Genomic DNA, 20000 nt, shown 5'->3' with positions numbered 1-20000 from the left:
ATGGATGAACTTGGTGAGTTCACATGTATTCCTTATGGAAGACCATGTACACAGACTGTTGATGAATTGCGCTTCCTGAAGGTAAGTAAACTGACAATCCTATTAAAATCACGCAGCATAGATATGGCCACACTGACACCATGTCAAAAAGCTTTGAAACAACACATCTGAAGTATGAACTATCAAGATGGGATCTGAAAGAGGTCACATGTTGCAAAGCCTGATATTCCTCCTGCAATTGAGAATCATGGCTGGACAATAATTAATGGAATTCTGGAGCCCTTCTGGTATGATAGAGATATGCTTCCAAAACAGGTCACACATATTTTTAACCGTTCTTCTGAAAGAAACCTCTGACAGTGGGAGTGAATCAGATGATGAGGATGAGTTTGCTGCAGTCACAGGGGCTCAGAGTAGCAATAGTTCAGAGATTGACAATGACTTTTAGATATTGACGATGTTTATTTCAGGATGATATCCTGCTGATGTTTAAAATTTGTCTAGAAAATCATTATTGTGTGATGTTGGTTTGATATTACACGTTCCTTTGTTAATGGTTCAGATTGCTTTTATTAATGTTCCTTCTTTTTTAATGTTTCGAGGAATTTTGGTAATGCCACACCCTCTGTAGAGGTAAGCTTTTAGTCAGAATATACCCATATTTTTAGTACCAAGTTAAATCGGCTTAGATGTTCAATGATTTCAAATGCATTAATGAAAGTTATCTGCATATCATTTGTGAACAGCATGAGTAGAGTGCACAGAAGGTGTTAGTGATTGACGTTAGGGTATTTATTCCGAACCGTTTTCTCTTCTTCAAATCTTTGATTAATATGTACTGATAGAAAATATTTACGGCTTTCATTTCGTATATTAAATGATATACTAAAAATTTCTGTAATGACGTTTTAGCTAAAAACTGACATTTTAATTATCAAAGCCACTTGTTAGGTAAAATTAGCTTTTAGGCCATATCATGGATTCATCCCTAAATTTTCCAGGTTAGAGTGAAAAAAAAAACCTTATTTAGTTAATAGGTGGGGGGAGGGGTTGCATATTACCCCTACCCGGCCCATCGTCTATTATTTAATGATCATATCTCTCTCTCTCTCTTTCTCTCTCTCTCTCTCTCTCTCTCTCTCTCTCTCTCTCTCTCTCTCTCTTTTCACGTGTTTACAGATTATGTATAACTAAAGCTTCATTGACACCAATCTGTTCAACTTTCTCACTCTCTCTCTCTCTCTCTCTCTCTCTCTCTCTCTCTCTCTCTCTCTCTCTCTCTCTCTCTCTCTCTCTCAAATGTGAGAAATAATAGGCCATCATCGAAATATCACTGAAAAATGTTGTCCTTCAAATTCATTAAATACGTCCGTTTTTACAAGAATCTCACTTTAGACCCCCGATAAAAGGTCGATATTGTTTACCCAAAGGACCATATGGCTCTAAAGGAGCAGTCTCATGAACTAACGGCATTTGGCAAATTGGACAGGGATGTAGAATTGAATCCATGCGGAGAAACAAAACAAATTGATCAACAGAAAACCAACTCAAAGTTTGACGAGTTGTTTCCGGTCAACTGCGTTATTACTTCCTGCAAAAGCACGACGTATCTGATGAAGTGTCAGGTTGATTTGTTGTTCTACTTTCGGGAAACTCTGGTGGTCAGTTTTTATTTGATATATGTGTTTATTATTGCAAGTAGTTTGTGTATATTGCTAAGCATATTCTATTCTATTTAACTAATGCTTCTTAGGGGGTGGGGTGGGCGGGGGGGGGGGGGGTTGTTGTTGAGGGAACTGCGTTTTCAATTGTTAAATAAATCTTATATCATTTTTTCCCTGTGCTGTTTGTTTATTGTTAAAATTTGTATTTTTTAAGTTTAAAATACTAATTTTTTTTATTAATGAGTTAGACTATTTTCATCTTGTTGATAGAGTGGGTAAAACCTGTTGACATTGTTAAAAAGGGACAATCAAATAGATTTAAGTTCTATAACGTATTCACTTATTAATATATGCAGTTCATGCTTTTGTATTTTTAGATACATAATTTTCTTTTTTTGTAAATGAATTTTTTAGGGTTTGAAGAAATATATTTAATATACTACCATTTTAGATTTTCGTATATATCATTTGTTGGTTATCGGGAAAAATTTATATTTTAAAATTTTCCGTTTATAAGTCCATTTTATATATATATATATATATATATATATATATATATATATATATATATATATATGTATATATATATATGTATATAAATATATATATATATATATATATATATATATATATATATAAATATATATATATATATATATATATATATATATATATATATATATATATATATATATTTATATATATATATATATATATATATATATATATATATATATATATATACATATATATATATATATATATATATATATATATATATATATATATATATATATATATATATATATATATATATATATATACGACACGCAGGGATAACGTTTGCGCTATTATAATTTTTATATGCCCCCGCGGCCACAGGGGGCATATATATATATATATATATATATATATATATATATATATATATATATATATATATATATATATATATATATATATATATATATATATATATATATATATATATATATATATACGTATATATATGTGTATATAAATATATATATATATATATATATATATATATAAAAATATATATATATATATATATATATATATATATATATATATATATATATATATATATATATATATATATGTATATATATATATATATATATATATATATATATATATATACATATATATATATATATGTATATATATATATATATATATATATATATATATATATATATATATATATATATATATATATATATACGACACGCAGGGATAACATTTGCGCTATTCTAATTTTTATATGCCCCCGCGGCCACAGGGGGCATATATATATCTATATATATATATATATATATATATATATATATATATATATATATATATATATATATATGTGTGTGTATATATATATATATATATATATATATATATATATATATATATATATATATATATATATATATATATATATATATATATATATATATATATAAAACGCTTTCTGTGCTAATGAAATATTGCTCAGAAAAATAGAGACAAATATTAACAATACTTTATGCAGTAACAAGCCATACTTATATTTAGCCTAATCCTGTAAAAATCAGTATAAGTATCTTTTTTTGGATAGATGTTTATGCCTATTTGAATATTACAGACCGCTCCATGAGAATTTCCATTGATTTTTTTTTTAACTATTTTTTAAGTATATACCCAGGCAACTTACAAAAGTTTTTTTCGCAAAAAAATTTAGGACAAGTATCTGTTTTGTGCTTATTATGAAACAAACTATAACAAATATGTGATAGGTGTATAACAAATGATAAGCAATAAACGATTCGTGTCATTGATACAAACTGTATGTCAGTTTGGCCAAAATTTATCAACAAATCCTCCTGTGAAAGAGCAGTGACAGAATTGCACAGGTGAACATTTTTCCTGGGAAAAAAAAAGTGGAATCAAAGTCATGTGGGATATAAAATGCCAGAGAATATATTAGTTCTTTGTCGAAACATGTCAAATATTCAAATATGCATAAAGATTTATTAAGAAAGTGGGTTTCAGTTGCACGTAGGAGTTTTTTGCATGTTTAACTACAATATATATATATATATATATATATATATATATATATATATATATATATATATATATATATATATATATATATATATATATATATATATATATATATATATATATATATATATATCGTGAACGGACAATTGCCAGTCGGACAATTGCTAGTATGGACTATTGCCAACCGGAAAATGGCCAGCCGGACAATTGCCATTGACATTATTATTGAATTGTTTTTTATTTGTTTTTCTTATTGGTCATTGCTTGTTTTTATGTTTGATAAGCTGGATAGCCTTTGCTTAAACTCTGTCAAGAACAGATTAAATGGAGGAAAAAAAGGTAAATCAAATTTATCGAAAATAGTTTAGGATATATTTATTTACAAAGCACATCTATAACAATTTTATCATACTTCAGAAAATATGTACATTATAACCAATAGATCTAAGAAAGGGGATTTTATCGTCAGGATTATAGCGGCTGACTATCTGCTCTAAACGTTCGTTGATCTTCTTATATTTCGTGTTTGTAGGTCTATCATCTTCTCTTTCAATTTGAATCACTTTTGTTTGCGACAAAATTCCTCTTCCATGAGACGATCTATAAGTTTCCAAATATGAGGGTGTTGTTCAGCATTATTTGATAAATTACTGTAGAATCCTTCGAGACTGTCTTTCGTTTGTGGCATACACATTTGAGTTCTTACGTGCATGTTCCAAATCGAAATTGGAAATAATTAACTGGCTCTTCTACGGTTTCCGCCTCTTCCTCTCATCACTCCTATGTAAGTAACTTCAAAATAAGCGAGAAATTCTTCAGGGATATCTTCGTCCTCGGAAAGTTCCTCAAAAGTTGTTGGAACGTCTTCTCTTGGTATAAAGGCAAGAAAAGAGAAACATCGTATCTTGAGGCAAAATTCGTTATCATTATGGTATCGAACCTTAAACCCTAACTCAACAAGTTTCCTGTAATTCGCTTGGTAGAAATGGAAGAAACATCCACTCACAATAGCGTCGGGAAAAATACATTTATTCCCGTTAAAAGACCCCTTTTCAAAATCACTCATTATAGTTGTAGGAGTTTGCTGAAGGATGTCATGGATTTTGTTGTAAAACATTTCATATGTTTCCCGAGTCTTTTTTGGAAGAAGGCCAAATATCCGAGGAAAACTACAATTATCTACTAGGACATGGATGGTGGAAAGTTGATAAAAGATTCCCGGTGACACCTTGAAGGTTCCATCAACTGCCCAGTTTCTATACCTCCTTAAATAATCAAACCCAACTTCAGTAGCAAATATCAGAATACGATTATGGTCCTCAGCTCCCGAATTATACTGCAAAAACGTTTCTCTAGATGAAAGATGTTGAAAATTTGTTGGAATGCAAAAACCGATCCTTTCCCAAGGGATTGCTGGAGCACTTATAGTTTGTTGCCTCCATCGACGAACATTTCTCCTTAGATACTGGACGTTTAGCACTTCAGCCCGTGAGCAAGTATGCAATGTCGAATAGCAGCTTACAACTAATGATCTTGTGGTGGAATTATTCGATGCAACGTTATCTTTTAACTTTGCAACAGCACTCTTAGCATCAACAGTACTTTCAGATACTTCATGATTAAGTTCGTCGGTACTTTTTATCAACTCGTAGTTTTCTAATTCGGATTTTGTGTGCACACAAGCTTTACAAGAGATTTGTTTTCTCTTTGCATATTTCCCGGTAGATTATGGACTTATTGCTATTAGATCCATATGTATATATGTATATTTATATATATATATATATATATATATATATATATATATTATATATATATATATATATATATATATATATATATATGTATATATATATATATATATATATATATATATATATATATATATATATATATATATATATATATATATACATATATATATATATATATATATATATATATATATATATATATATATAAATATATATATATATGTGTGTGTGTGTGTGTACACCAACACATATATATATATATATATATATGTATATATATATATATATATATATATATATATATATATATATATATATATATATATATATATATATATATATATATATATACCAGGATTGACTTAGTAATAAGACAAAAAATAATGAAGAAATGAACAAACCTTGACTCAGGATAGAAAAATAATCCCAACTGACGCAACTGCCCAACCTGACAGGCAGATGCTGATCTAAATCGTCTTGGAAGTAGATCCCCCGGAAAAGAAAGAATAATAATTGGAAGGAAAGGTTTTCTCGGAGACATCAGATTGATTCCTCTGGCACATTAGCTCAAAGACCTCGCCGAGGTTCACAAGGAGGGACTTTTCCTTTAAGTTCAATTGCTACCGGAGTTTTTCCCCAACTCGATCATTTTTTCCTCCCCGTCTGAAAATTATTTCCCTCGCAAAGAATCTTCAGATCAATTACTGATCTTTTTATGATATCCTTAGAACAACGGTCTTAATCTGAAGGGTTAGATTGAGGCATATATTTTTGCCCATAACTCTACACATTTAGTTGAACCCAAATCCCACACTTTCGAAGAGTGACTGAATGAAGAATTTTATCTTATTGTATGTAATATAAAATGATAAAAACATTGAATAAACCAGTAACCTTAAATATGTAGTTTACTGGTTATTTTATCATATTACTTTCAATATTGATGCTGTAGAGTATGAATCACCATTAAAAGTCAAGAAATATGGCACAGTAATAAGATCAGTGTTAATATATTGATCTTAACCGTTGGTTTAAGTTAAAAGGAGGAAGCATAGTTCGAGAGAACAGAGCTGAGAATGCTGAGGTAGATTATGAGAATATCACTGCTAAAAAGATTGGAGAATTATGAAATAAGAAAAATGGCAGGTCTAGTTAACAGTGCAGTGGTGATAATAGTGTCACAACTGAAATGGTTTAGGCACGTGTTCAGGTGGGATGGTGGCGAGGGAATGAAGAGGATTTGGGAGGATCCTGTTTGTGGGAGAAAATCAAGAGGGAGGCAGAGATTTAGATGGAGATATAAGGTGAAGGATGATATGGTGGAAAGAGGTTTCTTGGGAGAGAAAGCCTTTGATAGAAGGCATTGGAAAGGGATATGAGGCATCAGACTTCTTAATGGAAGGGTAACGGTAGGAAAAAAGATAAACCAACATTAAATGAACATTTGACATCAATTGTTTGAGCCAGCAGATTTAATATATATTTTCCTGAGCATTTTGTTACATTTTAAACGTTTAAAAGCTGCATTGCAAAGATTATAGAGAAATCATTGGAAAATCATGATAGTTATAAATACAAATATGTCATGTGACTTATTCTATTTTGAATAGCACGTTGTGATAGTTGAGCATAATTTTGTTAAAAATCTATATGAAAAAAAAAATCCTTTTAAACTGGCGGCGCATAGCAAACAGGAATTCATAGGGAGACTATCCTTATTTATTAACCTTATTCGCACCTTGCTTGTAATAAGTCAACAGCATTACTTCATATTCTTAATAATTAATCTAACCATTTATAAATAAGATTATTATTATTATTATTATTATTATTATTATTATTATTATTATTATTATTATTATTATTATTATTATTATTATTATTATTATTATTATTTGCTAAGCTGTAACACTAATTGGAAAAGCAGGATGTTATAAGCCCAACGTCGCCAACTGCGGAAAAAAATAGTGAACAATTAAAATGGAATATTTTAAGAACTGTAACATCATTAAAACAGATCTTTCATATATAAACTATAAAAAAAATATATATCAGCCTGTTCAACAAAAAAATATTCACATAAAGTTTGAACTGTTGAAGTTCCACCGATTCAAATCATGATTAAGAAGACCATTCCACTATATGGTCACCGCTATGATAAAACTTTTAGAATACTATTCTGTATCAAGCTATATGTTAGAGAAGACATAACAATTAGATTAACAAAATACCTACTATTACGAACAGGATGGTACTGTCCTGGAAGATCTGTATACAAAAGATGTTCAAAATTATGAAAAATTTTATGCAACATGTAAAAAGATCTAACTGAACGATGGTACTAGAGATCAATATAGGCATAATGATGAGGTCTGAGAAATCTAATAGACCGCAAGTTACTGTCCAAGAAATAAGGCTCAACTGTTGTAGACTATGCAAAAGAACAATATGGCTACTCGAAACAAGGTAGAATGAAAGAGTTAAAACAATTCCGTATGATTGATTAATAAAAATTTTTTTAAAGGACTTTCTCAAAAAGCAAATTTTCTGTACGATTTAAGAAGAGAGAGACCGAATATGTTTTTCAAAAGTAAGTTTGCGTTCAAGAATCACACCTAAAATTTCAAAAGAGCCATACAGACTTATAAAACTTTAACAATGCTGAGATCGGGATGTTGAGGAGCCAATGTCCTCGACCTACTTACAATCATACATTGAGTTCTTTTAAGGTTCTACTTCATGCCCCACAATTTGCACCACGCTCAAATCCTAGCAAAGACCTCTATTATGGCATTAAGAAACCCCAGATGTATATTCAGGAGATGGACATGATACAATGACAGTAGCATCATCTACATACACAATAAGCTTGTTTTCTAGGCCAAACCACATGTCATGTGTCTATAGTAAGAAAAATAATGGGGCAATAACACCACTCGGAGGAACATCAGATATCACATTTCTATGCTCACTATAATGACAACCAACAACAACGTTTTGCGATCTATTACTTGCGAATTAAATAATGATGCTAATAAAAAGCTGAGCGCGTCCTAATTGTTTGAGCTTTAAAACAAAGGCTTCATGATTAGCACGGTCAAATGCAGCTATAAGATAAAGGACAATGATATGAACGAAGCCCCTGACCACAATCAAGGGCATCTTGTAGTGCATTGGCTTTTGTAACAAGCACATCACATGCTCCAAGGTCTTTACCAAAGCTAAATTGCAAGCTGGGAGCAGATTATTACACTAAGCTAATCTATCATGGATTTTTGTCAAAAGAAGTTCAAAAACCTCAGCTACCACAGACGCATCTACATATGGCAGTAACATTAACAATTCTCAAAAAAGTGCAAAATTAACCACTTCTTGCTAACTTGCAAATAATATTAGATAGCTTAGGATCCAAAAAATCCAAAGTATTTATGAAATCACAAAGGAAAAATACCTTTCAGGTCTACACCTCCAAAATCATCTAGGTCCATTAAATGAGCTTTAATTTCTCGAGACCGAAAAGATAAACAAGCTTCTTAATACTCCGCATACTGTCAAACATATAAGCCAAAGAGGTCACCTTTTCCTTTGGACAGTGAGTGCTAGAGACATATCTCACTCACACACACAGCAAAAAGTGCCGATTTAAGGCTGAATCAGACGACCTGTTTTCATTCCAGCAGGTGGCTAAACAGCTTCGGAATGTTGTACATTCACAGGAGACGTCCCCTGTCCATTACACATTCACAGGAGAAGTTCCCTGTCCTTTTACAAGCTCGCAGTTTTCATTGTTTACTTAGATTCTGTCACCTGATGATCATGAGAGATATTTCTCACAGCATTATAAATTTGGCAGCAAATGCTCATCTACTAAAGAGGAGGAAGGGAGATTCCAACGAAAAAAAGAAAAGGATATGGGTACATCAGTCATTAAAAAAAAATAAAATATGAGTGAGGGAGAATTCTGTATAAAGAACTGGTAGACAATAAAGTGGAATTTTATCAATATTTCAGAATGTCAAAATCAGAGTTTATCACGTTTAGATATTCAGTGTCATATATAATATCGTCTGGCAGTTGCGTAATATCCTCAGAGCTGGAAGGTTTTTTCTACTTCATCAGATTATATAATATGAAGCAGGTGAGATTGGGAGCACGAGAATTTACGTAATTCGCTAGTCGTAATAAATATATATATATATATATATATATATATATATATATATATATATATATATATATATATATGTATATATATATATATATATATATATATATATACATATATATATATATACACATACACACACACACACACACACATATATATATTATATATATATATATATATATATATATATATATATATATATATATATATTATATATATATATATATATATATATATATATATATACGTATATATACATATATATATATATATATATATATATATATATATATATATATATATATATATATAAATATAAACACACAGACATATATATATATATATATATATATATATATATATATATATATTTATATATATATATATATATATATATATATATATATATATATATGATACAAATGCTAGCCCTTCGACGTTACTCTGACCCCAACATGAACCCCAGTGTAAGAGGGAGAAGCCTGTAGGTTGCGATTGGTAGGTCAGACTGAAAATAAACTACGATTTTAACGAATGATAGTTTATTATTATTATTATTATTATTATTATTATTATTATTATTATTATTATTATTATTATTATTATTGTTGTTGTTGTTGTTGTTGTTGTTGTTGTTGTTATTGTTGTTGTTGTTGTTGTTGCTCCAGTAAATATATTTATTGTTGATGTCGAATAAATAAAATTATATTTAGAAACCAGCCTTTTAACAAACGTGATACGTAAAATAAATTGCCATAATACCAAAGACAAGTGCAGTGAAATCCCTTTTAGAAGAGAGAAAGAAAACTTTTATTACACGCATCGTAATCAGCTTACTCGGAATGTCAGAAAACCTATTGAATATTTCAGTCAAATCAAAGAATTTCGCGAATAATTTTTGAAATTGAGTCTGAGCTTTAAAACCACCGTATATTTCCCGGAAAAAATATGTGTTTTTAATTGGGACTAGTATTCTTCCTTGAAGGTATATACAACATATCTTATAATTAGTTAATTTTATCAATAATCAAAAGAGATGTTAAAAAACAATGATAAAATTGTATAATAAAATAATGTGATTTCATTTATTTATGATACGTAAATGGTATGGAGAATAAATCCTAATGAAGTGATAAAGTTATATATATTATCCTCATAAAATGACCCATAAATTCAATATTGTTATGAAATTCAATTAATCTTGATCATAGAACTTTATCATAATCCGGTCAGTATGAAAGAATCAATTTTAGATATATGAATATATATTACAAAATTGTACAACTTTCTGAACATATCAGGGGCCCATAATTTCGTTTGAATTACTATTTCTTCTGAAAAAAATATGTTTTATGTAGAAATTTTTTTATATGATAAAATTGCGTATTTTAATTAACCTCAGGGAAATGCACCATGGATATCTGATTATGTATAAAAACATAACCAAGTTGTCTCGCTCAACAAACATGTTCATTAGATAACAAGGAACAAGTCTTATGGTACAAACAGTTCTTAAAATATTATATGAAGTTTTATAATTAATATATATATATATATATATATATATATATATATATATATATATATATATATATATATATATATATATATATATATATATATATATATATATATATATTTATATATATATATATATATATATATATATATATAAATTATATATATATATATATATATATATATATATATATATATATATATATATATATATATATATATATATATATATATATATATATAATATATATATATATATATATATATATATATATATATATATATATATATATATATATATAATTTATATATATATATATATATATATATATATATATATATATAATATATATATATATATATATATATAATATATATATATATATATATATATATATATATATATATATATATATATATATATATATATATATATATATATTTATATTCATATACATGCATTTCAATATATATCTATCTATATATATATATATATATATATATATATATATATATATATATATATATATATATATACTGTATATATATATATATATATATATATATATATATATATATATATATATATATATATATATATATATATATATAATATATATATATATATATATATATATATATATATATATATATATATATATATATATACTGTATATATATATATATATATATATATATATATATATATATATATATATATATATATATATATATATATATATATATATATATATTTTTTTTTTTTTTTTTTGCCTCAGGCCATATCCTCCTGATGGAAGTTCCTATTAGGTAGCTTTCTAGGGTATATTTGACTACAATGGTATTCCCAGAGAATTTTACCTTAAGGTAACCAGAATTCTAACTCCTGGAGCGAATATCCCTAAATAATTTCGAAGGGATATCGCATAATATCAGCGGACGTATCCTTGACACGTCACATAGCTTTCTTCGCCACGAACAGTATTAACGCTTCGAGGGGGAATAGTGACAAGAATCTGAAACGAGAATGAAAAGAGAGCTGCTCATAAGCCATCTCTCCTATTCCGTATCCAGTGTGTATCTGATGAAGACGGTAGCGCCCTCTTCATTCCTTTTCGTGTACCTCTACTACTCGGTGTTTTCCCTTGTGTTCTCTCGTTATTTTGGATTTATTTCAAAAATTTTGATGACTTCTCCGGCATCTTCTGCCTCTAGGAAGTTGAGTATTATCATTACTATGTATAAATGTAAGCTCTTGTCGTTTTCAATTAAATGAAATGTGATTTTAACGTAAACAAGAGCTGTTGCCTACCGGAGGTATCCTGGATGCTATCACTTGCTCTTTTGGGTCATTCAGTTAGCTGGAGCGACGTTCCCGGTTAGTTACGCTTTAATAATTCTGCTATTTAGCTCCGCTAGGAATGCTTATATTATACCGTCAGTTGTTAGCTCAGTGATTTCGACACGGGTCGAGGTACCGATCCTGCCCTTCGTGAGGCTTTGTAGCCTAGACATCTGGCACTAGTACTTTCATGCATGATAAAAGTTTTTCCGAATGTTATATTATTGAAGCTATAGGCAAATATTTTATACATGTAAGATATTGTTGAAGGTTTTTCCCAGATTGTATACGAGAGAGGTTCGGTTAGGTAATCGATTATCATCTTACCTAGTCTAGTATTCTGGGTACAGTAGTATACTTTCGCACATCCCCGATTGTTCTTTTCTCCTCCGGAGGCTAAGTTCAATCCCTCTCTCCCTCTGTAAGCCTTCGGCTCAATCCTAGTGGTTCTATCTGTATAATAATTCAGGTATAACTATTCTAGGATATGTCTGTCCTGACCTGATAACCAGAGTAACTGGTTTTTTGAGTTAAGGCAGAACATCAGAGTTTCTAGTCTGTGGTCTGATTCTTCCTAGCACAGAGAATGAGTCTCCTTTGCTAGGTTAGGGGTAGACACAGGAAGCTTTGCTTCCCTAGTCCATGTTGGAGGGATTCTGTAAGAGGTGATTCCTTCCTCTAGTGGCCTAGCAGACTGTCCTGTGTTGTTTTTCTCGGGCTGGAGAATGAGTTTTCTCTGTTGCCCGGTGAAATAACTTCACGTAACTTTGTTCTGGCTGGGAGGAGGTTAGCAAGTATTGCCAATCTTCCTCCCTAATAGACAACTCTTGGTTAGGATGAGCTTCCCTAACGGCTGAGTGTGTCTCCTGCTAGAACAAAGTCTATAGGACCCTTATCCCTTCCCCACCTCTCTTTCTTTTATCTTTTTTCGGCCGCAGTCCTACTTCCGTACCTAGTGTAGGTTAGGATGGGGGACAGGCTCAGCTCTCTGCCGGCTGGCACTTCGTGTCGGCCGGCAGAGACCCTTTATTCTTTGCAGAGTGAACCCCAGACCTCCCTTGGTCTCCCTTCCATGTCCGTCTGTAGAGCCCGACAGACTATGGATTCTTTGGAAGCCTGAATGTTACATTCTCCCCTTCCATAAGTTCACTTTTTCTGGATGGAAGGTCGTATGGCAATGCCGCCTTATAACCTTATATCCATACTGTTTCTCTGACTATTGTGTCGCACCCAAAACCCGGCTGTCCGATTAACAGCCGACAGCCGGGCAAGTGGAGGTTCTCTGGTTCTTGGCTGCTGTCGGCGGGCTCGGGTTTTATTACCTTTGCCTGCCGGCAGGGGAAACACAGCCCGAATCTGCTGGCTACTACGATTAGCGGCGTGCAGCTGGGTTTTAGTGTTTTCAGCCGTCGGCTGGCAATGATTGCCAGCCGGCACAGAGTCGCGAATCAGTGGGTTGCCGCCTATTAGTTAAAGATAGTATATCTTTGAACTATACAGGGGTAGTTGCCGGCCGGCACGTGCTAGCCGGCACAACAGCATGCGATGTACATTAGTTGCTGTATTCGTAGTGTAGTACACACTGCATTAGCAGAAACTGTTGTACAGAGCTTGTGATAACACTAAAAGTTCTTCCCCATACTTTATGTTATCTTTTACAGCCTTTTGTTGAGACCGTACAATATATAGAAAGTAAGTTCTTTCTATATTCTTTCTATCCCGTATATTAAAACTTTATCTCAAGGTGTGAACTACACCTTAAATTTCCGTTTAGGAAATTACATAAGGTATTCTATAATAGAATTAACCTTAGTGTTAATATCTCGGGAGGTTTTAGCAATTCGCTGGGCAGGAAATAAAAGTTTGTGTGTTTCCTTCTTTCTTTTATAGCTTTTCTATATAAGCTAAGTGTCTCAATGTAAGTGAAAGCCTTCACTTGATACTCATGGATTTTTCTTCGCTTTACAGGAGGACCATCCGAAGTGCGGGAGTGTGTTCTGTAATGCCCGCAGTAAGAACTTCTGTGGACATCAATATTGCCGGAGGCACGCAGCATGCGCAGCCTCCAGAGGTGATCTCCGCTATTGGGACCCTCAGGTTTGTACAGTTTTTTCTAACCTGATTACCGAGGCTTTTGACGACCCTAAGTCAACGGAGTCAAGGGATGCTGCCAGGGAAACGTTACGAACATGGGTGAGGGGTTTTCAGAAAAACACCTCAGGTCCCTACCTTCCAAATGAGAAGATGAGGGCCTACCTTTTCCCTAAAGCACCGGCTGATGCAATCATCCCCCAGCCTCAGGTGGATATACCAATTTCCCAGAATCCGGTAGATTCCGAAGTCTCAGCCGCCCTTCATGACATCCAATTGGACGATAGGATGTCGGAGGTGTCGGATTCTATTGAGAAGGACCTTCTAGGAGTAGGTCAGGAGGAGGAGCTTTTCCAGACTCCTCAAGTAGAAGGGCAAGAAATCGACGAAGTGTCGGTTACGTCGGTTCCGGACCCAGAACCTGTTCCTTCTACATCGTCTGCTATCCCAGATGCACTGGGAAGGACTCTTTCTTCCATTGTTGAGATGACTCAACAAATTCAAAGGAAGAATGATGAGAAGGAAGTTGCAATGAAACTGGAGTTACGTAGACTTGCAGCATCACGTGGGCCCCAGAAGCAGCTCAGCGTGAAGGATCGTCCTTTGTGGTCGGATACCAATCCTTGGAGGTATGCCAAACACATGCCAATGACAACAGCGGAGATCGTGATCTCAGAAAAGTTGGGAGCAGTTTCCCTGGAAGAAGTGCAATTTTGGCCCAACAAAGATTCTTATCCGGACTGCTACATCCGTCTTAGGAAAGAGCCAGCCTTAAAGGAGGAGACGGAGCCGGAGGTCATAGTTTTTACCATAGTAAAGCTCAGACGTTACTAATGAGCTCGATGAAAGAGAGGGGCTTCACTAACTCAAAGGTGCCTGCCTTGAGTAAGAAGCTTCCCTCCTTTGTGGCCTCTCCTACCAGAGCCTTTCCCTTCTTGGAAAAGGGACATAAGGCTGCCTTAAAAGCGGTGGAGGCAGGAAAACCATGCACCTCCTTGGAGGAGTGCAAGCCGTTATCTCTGACCTTGCCCTTGGACCAAGAAGACTGGAAGGACGTACACCTTACCTTCTTAGTCGGGAAACTGGAAGCTGATATTGCTGAACGCCAGTTCGGTGAGGCGCTTCCAAAACTGTCGGAGGTTCTCTTGCGTAGAGAGCAAGAGACAAAGGAAGGACTTGCGGCATCGATGTCGTTGCAAACGACACTACAAACGATGTCAAGTGACCCCAAGAACCAGGACATGTTCATGGTTGTGGCCAAAACCCATCTGGCCACAGTTACGAAGGATTTCTATAGCTTTATTAAAGCTAGGAGAACCTGTAGAAAGTTCGTGTTCGCCTCGGCTGCGGTGAGGCACGAACCGAGGAAACTAATCTCCTCTCGTATTTGGGGTAAAGACCTCTTTCTCAATGATGTGGTTAAAGAAGTAATAGACAAGGCCGCCACAAAGAACCTTCTCAAAAAGTGGGGCCTAGATCTTAAGAGAAAGTCTTCTCTGGATGAGGGTCCCCAACCCAAGAGGAAGACAAAAAGGCCTAGGCCATCCTCTCTGCCGGCTAAACCCTACTGACAGCAACATCAACAACAACTTCCTGTGACCGCGGTGCCTCAGATAGTGGCATAACCTCCAACCACGTACCAGCTGGTACCTCAACAAACGGCGACACAGTCGCCAGTTCTTAACCCAGCCTCTGAAAGGCAGACTTCTTCCTTTCATTCGAGAGCCAAAGTAACAGCCAGAGGTTCTTCTAGACGCCCTTCAAGAGGAAGGGGATCCAGGGGAGGACGCAGTCAAGGAGGCAAGGCGTCAGGTCCACAACAGTAGAAGTAGATACTTCCAGTATGAGGGAGATTACAGCTTTTTAGGGATCGCTGGACCTTCGATCCCTGGGCCCACAGCCTAAATAAGAATGGACTAGGTTGGAGCTGGAGCAGTCCTCCACCTCAATTTCCTCAATTCTTCCAACACTCAACCCCCGCTCTGGAAGAATATGTCCGAGAGCTCTTAGACAAAAGAGTAATCCGGAAGATTAGGTCCATCAAATTCCAAGGAAGGCTGTTTTGTTTTCCAAAGAAGGACTCAGAAAAACTCAGAGTCATTCTAGACATATCGCCACTCAACAAGTTCATAGTGAACTACAAGTTCAGAATGCTCACACTTCAACACATAAGGACCCTACTGCCCAAAAGGGCATATGCTGTGTCTATAGACTTATTTGACACTTATTGGCACGTTCCAATTAATCGTCACCTCTCCTCCTACTTAGGCTTCAAGTTACATTAATAACTTTACGCCTTCAGAACCCTGCCTTTCGGGCTAAACATAACCCCAAGGATTTTCACGAAGCTCGCGAACGCAGACGTCCATCAATTACGCCTAAAGGGGGTCCAAGTAGTAGCTTACTTGGACGACTGGCTGGTGTGGGCAGCATCCAGGACAGAATGCATGCAAGCTTCTAAGATAGTGATCCAGTTCCTGGAACATCTGGGATTCAAGATCAACATAAAAAAAGTCTCGTCTTTCTCCAGCTTAAAAATTTCGGTGGTTGGGAATCCACTGGAATTTGGAGTCACATCGGCTTTCCATTCCTAGTAAGAAGAGGAAAGAAATAGCTGGATCTCTCAAGAGACTATTGAAATCCAAACGGATATCAAGACGCGAACAGGAGAGAGTGCTGGGCTCTCTACAGTTTGCTTCGATAACAGATCCAGTGCTAAGAAAACAGCTTAAGGATGCAACAAGAGTCTGGAGAAAATACGCATCAAACGTGCGAAGAAATGGCACCTGTCAGCAGTTCACATTCAAGGGTTCCGCAATCTGACAGCGGACGCTCTATCTAGGTTTACACTTATAGAGTCAGAATGGTCCCTTGACGCAGTATCTTTCTTCTTCATCTCAAGTCAAGTCCCAGAGCTGCAGATAGACCTCTTTGTGACGAAAGACAACAAGAAAATAGTTCGTTACGTGTCCCTTTACGAGGATCCGTTATAGGAGGCAGTGGACGCCATGTCCATGGACTGGAACAGATGGTCCAGTATCTATCTGTTCCCTCCGCACACCTCCTTTTGAAGGTCCTCGATATGCTGAGATCCTTCAAAGGGAAAGCAGCAATAGTTGCCCACAAGTGGCCAATGGCCAAATAGTGTGTGGTTCCCTCTGGCATTGGAACTACGATTAAACTTCGTACCACTACCGGATTCATCCCTGTCTCAGCGAGTACAGAAATCGACTGTCTTCGCTCCATCACAGAAAACACGGAACCTACATCTCATGATTTTCTCTCCTTAACGATGAGAAAAAGATTCGGTGTTTAAAAGTCGGTTTAGACCTTTGGAGGAAATCAGAAGACATTATGAGGCTTCAGGGAAGAAATAGCTATCCTTTGTCAAGGCGAAGAAACCGAAAGAAATCCCAACAGATTCCTATTTATCATTTTTCACCTTCATGAGCAAGGTTTAGCAGCCTACACAATTCTATTGTTCAAGCGTGCCTTGATAAGTCAGATACCATATGACTTACATGTCGACCTTTCTAACGACGTTCTTAATGAACTAACCCTTCAGCGCTTCCTAAGACCATTGGCTTGGTCATTAGATATGATTCCTCATTGTGTATAAATAATGAACAATGAGGAATGTGCTTAGAAGGTTTTGAATTTTAATCTTATTTCTGTTTGTACTAGCCTTGGGGGCCAGAGTTAGTGAATAGTAGCTCTCTCTAGAGAGGAAGGCCACGTCCAGTTCTTGGAGGGAGAACTGAATCTATTTCCAGACCCAACGTTTCTTACCAAGAACAAGCTACCCACCAACAGGTGGGGTCCCTAGAGAATCTGCCCTCTGAAGGGAGATGCATCTCTATGTCCAGTGGAGTGCCTAAAGGTCTATCTTCATAGAACTTTAGACTTTATGGGAGGACAGCTGTTCAGAAGGGAAACCTTGGCTTCAAAGTTATCTATAACTAAGGGCGAAATTCACCCGTGTTTTTCGCAGAACGGATCAAGACAGTACAGTTAGTCATGATCCGAGGAGAGTTGCCTCTTCCATAAAATTTCTTCAATTATATGGACTTTGAACATCCTTGTTTGAACACCGGCTGGTAGTCATCCAAGGCGTTTTTTATGCACTATGTGAAGCAAATGGAGCAACTTATGAGATCTGTGGTAGCAGCAGGTAGAATTCTTTAACCTTCTATTTTAAGTCTGCGAGGGACAGTGTAATTAATTTGGGACGATTAATTAAGAGGGTGCGCGTGTAGTCACTGTATGTTACTACACGCTGAGCGATAGGCCAAGAAAGTGTCCTTACGAACTGTTCCATTGACGTTGGTAATCTATAGCATAATACGGACACTTGTGCCAAGCGTTTTTTTACGCTAGTGTGCGTAAACAGTATACAGACTATATCATTATTACTAATAATTTTATTGAAGTGGCAAATCTGTTTCCTAGTAGATGAAACAATATTTTCTGTTGACTGTTTTCTTTATGCTTTTACGCATATCATCCACATTTTATAGATTTTATAAATGTGATCTGTTATGTTCGTTTATTAAATTTGAATAAACTAGTTCATAGTGAACCCAGCGTCTTTTTTGCCCACACTCATTTTATTAGAAATGTACTGAGCATTAAGATTAAAATATGGATATCTTTATCATGGTATGTCTTTCGAGACTGTTCCCTGATTCAAGCAAAAGTCCACTCACTCTAACCCTTCCTTGGAAGGGTTGACGTGGTACCCTAATGGGGTGGTGGCAAAGAGGCAAAATTTGTTTCCATGCGAATACAACCATTATCCAATAGTTTATAAGAGTAGTCGCATAGGGGAAGCTGTCACAGATTCATTCTGACATTGGTGACTCTTATACAAACTTTGCTTTATATTATATAAGGCGAGATCACTATACAGGCTTGTCCTTTTGTCATCCATAAATTTTTATGTACTCCTCGAGACTTTTTCCAGAGTCTAGTACGACTCTTCCCTGTAGTGGGCAGGAAGCACTAACATAGTTCATGCTTAGATGATAATGATGTATGACGGTAATATCATAGGTCTCTAGGTCTAGACAGACCAGGAAAATACTTTCTTGAGAGTACGGCACTGATTGAGAATCCACAGATGCAGTAATGCTCTGGTAAACTTCCATCAGAACGACATGGCCTGAGCCAAAAAAACGGATTTTGAGCGAAGCGAAAAATCTATTTTTGGGTGAGGTAGCCATGTCGTCCTGATGGGCCGGCCCTTCCTTTTATTGTAAAAGGGCCTGTTGGCCCCTCCCTATAGTACAGTATCTGTAACACCTCGTATATCGCTACAAGGAATAAAGAGGGCGCTACCGCCTTCATCAGATACACACTGGAAACGGAATAGGAGAGATGCCTTATGAGCGGCTCTCTTT

The sequence above is a fragment of the Palaemon carinicauda genome, chromosome 10, assembly GCF_036898095.1.
Source record: "Palaemon carinicauda isolate YSFRI2023 chromosome 10, ASM3689809v2, whole genome shotgun sequence".
Taxonomy (NCBI): Eukaryota; Metazoa; Arthropoda; class Malacostraca; order Decapoda; family Palaemonidae; genus Palaemon; species Palaemon carinicauda.
Note: the sequence above shows the minus strand (reverse complement) of the source record.